Genomic DNA, 6,461 nt, shown 5'->3' with positions numbered 1-6,461 from the left:
CGAAAGAAAGTACTGAAGCAGAGAGGAAGTCATGTGGCCTCACAGAAACTGAAGAGTCAAACCCTGTTTTTAGAGCACGGGTTTACACACACTTCTGTTTCACAGCCCAGTGTGCCACAAACTCTACACTGAACCAGCACCTATGAAACAGTAACTCAAACTATCCTAACAACTTATTCTGACTTACTATCAGCTGATAAATAGTAAAACTTTGTCTTTCACTTTTCATCTCCTCTCCTTTAGGGTCATTTTAAAGCTACTGTAAGGAATTCTAACTGCATATCAGACAGACTGAAACGAAAATGAATGCCTCTATGTGGCCTACAAAAGCCACCAAGATGATCAGCAGCAGATCTGATCATTTCCATAAAGGTATTTTTAATGCCTGAAACCACTGCCACGGGACAGACTAAGCAAATAGCTACACACTGCAGAAACATACTTTGTTTTGCATCCCATAGAATCTTTATGAGTGATGAATTTGACTGTTAAAAGACAGCAGAGAGCACTGATGGCCTTATGGCTAGTCCCGCATTACAGGTTATTAGTCTGCATTACTCACAAAAGATGCTGCTCCAGAAGAAACTGCTTTTTAGTGCCCTGAAAGTGGGCACAACTTTAAAAATGCCCTCCAAGGTGCCATTGACGTGGGTAAAATTTCACAAAATGCCTCTCTGGCTCCCTGTAACTGGGAAAACACTAACAAAATGTCCCCTTAAAGCAGACGAAATTTGACAAACCACCTTTTCCCTGCCCTGAAAGCGGGCAACACTTTACAATCTGTCCTTTAAGATGCCTTGAAAGTGGGCAAAATTTGTTAAGCTGCCCCTGCAGCACCCTGTAGCTTGGCACCATCTGACAAAATGCCCTCTCAGGTGTCCTTAAAGTGGGAAAAACTAGACGAACTGCCTCTATGGCAAACTGTTAATGAGGAACATCTGACAAAACGCTCTTGAGGGTGCTGTGAAAGTGGGCAAAATTTGACAAACTGCTTATTTTTCACCCTGTAAGTGGGTACCATCAGACAAATTCCCTCTAAGATTCCCTTAAAGTGGGCAAAATTTGACAAACTGCCCCTTTGGCACACTGTTAGTAGGCAACATCTAAAAAAATGCCCTCTAAGATTTCGTAACAGTAGGCAAAATTTGACAAATAACCTCTTTTGTGTACTATAAATATACAACACTTTAAAATATGCCCTCATGGGGGCCATTAACATGGACAAAATTTCCTTCCTTCCAAACGTTCACTTTGGTGAGCTTAAATTGGGCAACATCTGACAAAATGCCTTCTAAAATTCCATAAAAGTGGGAAAAATTTGTTAAACGGCCTCTGTAGCACCCTAACCTGACACGTCAAATGGATGTGCTTCACACATCTGGAAAACCTTCAATACTAAGTGTTTGGGAAAGGCAGAGGCTTTGAAAAAACACTCCGAGTGTAATTGGATGAATGTTCTGACTGTCACAACTTTACAGGCCATCAGAGCAAAAAAACACTTGACATAGCTGCTACTGAGGTGCACGTGCGCAGCTACCAAGGAATAACAAGAACCATAGTGCCTATAGACATGTCAGTACATGACTTTTGTTGTTTTTGAAAAGAAAACAACTCTCCTAAGTGGCTGTGAAAGTGGGCAAAATTCTCAAACAATGTACCATCAGTGGATGAAAACTGATTGGTTTTCTTACTATTTCACTATGAATTCAGGACAACTTTTTGCGTGCTGGATCCCCACAGCATACAGCAGGTGCCCTTCTCCATTGTTTTTGCCCCTGTCCCTCAACCTTCCTCAGCCCGCCACTGCTCTGATGTCACGCAGTCTGTCTGTCCGTCCTTGCCCCTGCCTGGACAGCAAAAGGGGAGGGTTACTTACAGGATGCTAGTACTGCATAAATATTTTTGCAGACAAATACCCTGCTGTAATCAGTGCAGTGCACATTTTGTGCAAGTAAAGATTAGAAATGTCAGTGTTATTTGCCTGAAAATCATTTCAAAGGTGCAGTGTGAGATTGGGAATATCTGACAGATACTAGATTGCAAAGCTCACTTCTTGTGGTAACTGTGGCATCAGTGGAATTTTTTTATGTCATTAGCTCTTTTCATATAAGATGCAAAAATCCAAGATGGCGAACCCTCCCTTTGTATGAATGAAATACTTCTTTTAAGTTAATAGAAAATTAAACTTCTCTGATGCCTTTAATGTTATTATTGTTCCTTTTTAAACTATGTGCAGTGCTTTAAATTGCTCTGTGTTTGAATGGTGGACAAAGATGTTTTTGAAAATGTAGTATGTGTGGATGTGACATGCTTTCGAAATCTCAATTTTTAAAAACACCTGCCTACATGTGGACAAGGCCTAACTGAGTTTAGACGGCCTCAGTCAGCCAAGCTGCTCTGCTGCCTGCAGGAGATGTAGGTAATGTGGGGGCAGGTGAAAGCATGGAGGAAACCTTTCACTGCTAGGTTGCACCCCATGTGTGCCTCAGAAGATAGCCCTGCAGGCAGTCTGAGTTTAAGTCTAATCCCAAACTACTTTACTTCATGTCATGCAACCCAATTTCCCACTCCAGCGACTCTAAGCTGGTGGATTGGGACCTAAAAGTGGAACGCAGTGCTGTTTTCACTGGGTTGTGTACGTGTACCTGGAAAAATTGGATGTATGCCTAAGTAGGCATTTGTGCGTGTGTCTCATTTCAGTCTGTTTTCTTATGATAATGAGTGAATTTTGGTTCACTTGAGATCTCAATGTACTGTATGTTTGTCATAACCATGGGATTAAAAAGCTGGCTATACTGATCATGTAATCCTCTTTTATATCTCCACCGCCAGATCAATGCTCGGTGAAAGATTTTCAGTGAACAGGAGTCATTTTAAACACTTCATCTCTGACATTACTAAGAACAGAAACGTTGAACATTACAACATTTCTACTCCCACTGACTCTTGATTTTAAATTCAACAGAAAACTGAAGCTCATTTGTCAGCAGAAACATCTCTATCATGCAAGAGCATTTTGTCAGCTGTCAACGGTTTCCGCAGGTTTGCAACATGTAATGACGTCTTCTGATGTGTTTTCTACAGTTGTCAGTGAACTCTGGTCTGTCGTCACATCTGAAGTGAAATCTAAAGCTAGCACTGAAAGAAACAGTCAGGGTTTTTACAGCCGCAGCAGAGGCTGACTTCAGCTGACTGAGACCAAAATAACGTCACAGACTGATCAGTTTTTTTACAGCAAGGGTTTACGAGTGTGTTACGGCCTCTGATAAGGCAGGATTCACCCAAAAAAAACCCAACTCTGCCTTATCAGAGGCCGGTAACAGAGTGAAATGCCAGACCAAACGCATGCGGACACTTGGACAATAACACAGACACAACTTGAGTGAGTCACAGAAATGTGCGTGCCTGTGACTGCAGGACATGAGAACAGTGGCACGGAGGGAAGTTCAACACAAAGATGAGTTTAACTTGTTATTTTGGTGTAGAAGAAAACCACATGATAAGAGGAGGGTGCCCTATTTTAGCTTCCTGTCACACGAGTGAAGAGTGGCAGCAGACTAATGTGTCTGTTAAAGGGCGAAAACAAAAAGGTAACCTACAGAAAAACCTGGGGGCAAATTTTAGATCATCAGTTTTAAACTACACTGTAACGTAAAAATAACTCCAGTATATAAAAAGGTATGAAGTGTTGCTGAAAGTAATGTGTTAGTGTTACATAGAGATAATCTTGTACTTTTGAGAAATGCAATGTTCTGAATTTCTCTTAAAATTCTGAGGGCACACTGGCAGATATTTTTCAACAGTTCAGTTATTTACTAAATTTAAGTACAACATGTTATAAAGCACCAGAAAGCTCTGATTCTCAGGATTCTGATCATGTAAACTCCTCCAGGATAAACCCACCATAGCAGATGTAATTAATGCATTTGTCAGACAACAAATGAACAATAATAATCTCTCCTGATCATAATAGTCCATCAGACAGTCCCACTGTATCAGAGAAGTCACCCACAATCTAAATCCAGACAAATATTTAGTCCAAAAACAGGTTTACACCCATAAAGACCAATGGACCAGTTTTGAATCATTCAAATCGGCTGTTGTTGTTCGCAATAGTCCACTGTATTTATTCTAATAATGTCTTTTTAAGGCAATAATTAGCACTATCAATAACTGATTAAGACTCTTATTATAAAAGGCCACAACAGAGAGTACGGTCTAGACCTGTCCTTGGTGTAAATATCTTGAGATAACTTTGGTTACCGATTGGAGCTATACATCAGAGACTGATTATGATTGATTGATTGATTACAAAGCAAGATGTCTGCAAACCACAATCCTTTTTGAGTCTTGAGTTTGAAATGCCTGGACTTTTCTTCATAAAAACAGGTGTAAAATCCTAATTTTGCTCTATTGTTATTATCTTTGACCTGAACTAGCTAAGGCTTCATGCCAGTTGAGTTTTCATAATACCTCCTAGCTGCAGTCATCTACAGGCCTCTGGTTCTGGGGTCGGGTCACGGTGGTAGCAGGCAAGGCAAGTCAGCCCAGACGTCCCTCTCCCAAGCAACATTTTCCAGTTCCTCCTCAGGGATTTCCGATAATCCTTCCAGTTCTGGGTCTGCCTAGGGGTCTCCTCCCAGTTGGAAGTGCCTGGAAGACCTCCACAGGAAGGCACCCAGGAGGCATCAATCATCTCAACTGGCTCCTTTCGACGTGAAGAAGCAGAAACTCTACCCCAAGATTTTATTGGATGTCCGAGCTCCTCACCCTGTCTCTAAGGCTGAGCCCAGACACCCTCCTGAGGAATCTCATTTTGACTGCTTGAACCTGCAATCTCATCTCATTACCCAGACTTCATGACCATAGGTAAAGGTTAGGACATGGACTGACCAGTAAATTGACAGCTTTGCCTTTTGGCTCAGCTCCCTCTTCATCCCGACGGTACAGTACAGCGCCTGCAAAACTGCTGATGCTGCACCAATCCGCCTGTCAATCTTATGGTCCATTCTACCCTCACTTGTGAGCAAGACCCTGAGACACTTGAACTCCCTCACCTGGGGCAAAGACTCCCTCCCGGTGGAGCAATCCACCGTTTTCTGGTAGAGAACCATGGCCTCAGGTGCTTATTCCCACACCAGCCACTTCACACTCAGCCTTAGATTTTTTTAATCAAATTGATCACAGGTTTCTGTAGATTAATTATGATTAATCCCTTATTGATGCTCGAGTCCTCCATTGCCACTTGCAAAACTTGTGGACCCCACGTCCTCAATCGGTCTTTGGCATTTGTGCTTGTCAACACGTCACAGGCAGATTTCCTCCAGGACTGAAGTTGCTCAGTGAGGGTGGTTTGGTGCAGCGTTCCACTTGACCTCCCTTCACCAACCAATGCATGCTTTGCATTGAGGAACTCTGGCTGGTATTGCTTCAGTGGAATGATAAAGTCTTCCCACAGAGTTTGCATTCACTTTAATGTTTTTGGAACACAAACTTCCCATCGTGTTCATCAAAATTATCCATCTGTATGTTTGGATAGAGGCTACCTTCTGACTGCGTTTGAAAAGCAACAAGAGCAGATTGGGTGGAAGTGTGGGATATATTGGAAGGCGGATTCTGTGCAAAATTAAGCAATTCATACCATAATTTGATCATTTTTCCACAACTTTGTTTTTGTTGAATCAATCAATAGTGCATACATTTGAGCCAACATTGTTTTGTGACCCATTTTAACCAAAACCCTCTAAATTCTTCAGAGAACCTATAACAATCTGTTACACGGTATAGCCTAGCTTACGGGGCCAGTAACAGTCCTTTTTAACCCTTCCTTGAATTTGATATAAATATTAATCTTACACATAGAAGACAGTGGACCATACTGTAAAAGAACTAATAAAATGCTGAAAAACTACTACTGCTACATAAGATTCACCTAAAAAATACTGAACTATCCCTTTAAACACAGGTCGTCTGTGTGTGCTGTGCTGTGCGGACCCTCTCATTCTACAACACACTAAAAGAAGAGAACTGTAAAATCAGTGATTATTTGTGTGGAGTCCCTCACACTGAAAAAGGCTAAGATTTTATAAATCTTTGTGCGTGTGGCAGGCTTTACATCAACTATTATGTTGTTTCTTCCTGTGTCACTTTTAGGACACAGACCAGCAGAGATGGCGCCATGAGAAGATGATGAAATCTAACAACAGTAACACAGCAGCAGGGGAGCCTTTAGTCCACAGAAAACAATGATCTCATACTCGCTGTTCCTCTTTTTCAGGTCCTCTTTACCACAAACCCGCTCACAGAACGGATACAGATGAAAACGCTTTTTCTGAAGGAAGAGTATAAAATGTGTCTCCATGTGATTTACTGATGCACGTGTCTGCTGAGAACATGCAGATGGGTGTGGAGCAGTGAATTCACACCTTCAAGATGAGCTGTAGAAGACGGGCAACCAGCCA

This window comes from Cheilinus undulatus, linkage group 10, assembly GCF_018320785.1.
Source record: "Cheilinus undulatus linkage group 10, ASM1832078v1, whole genome shotgun sequence".
NCBI lineage: Eukaryota > Metazoa > Chordata > Actinopteri > Labriformes > Labridae > Cheilinus > Cheilinus undulatus.
This window is presented reverse-complemented; position numbering follows the sequence as displayed.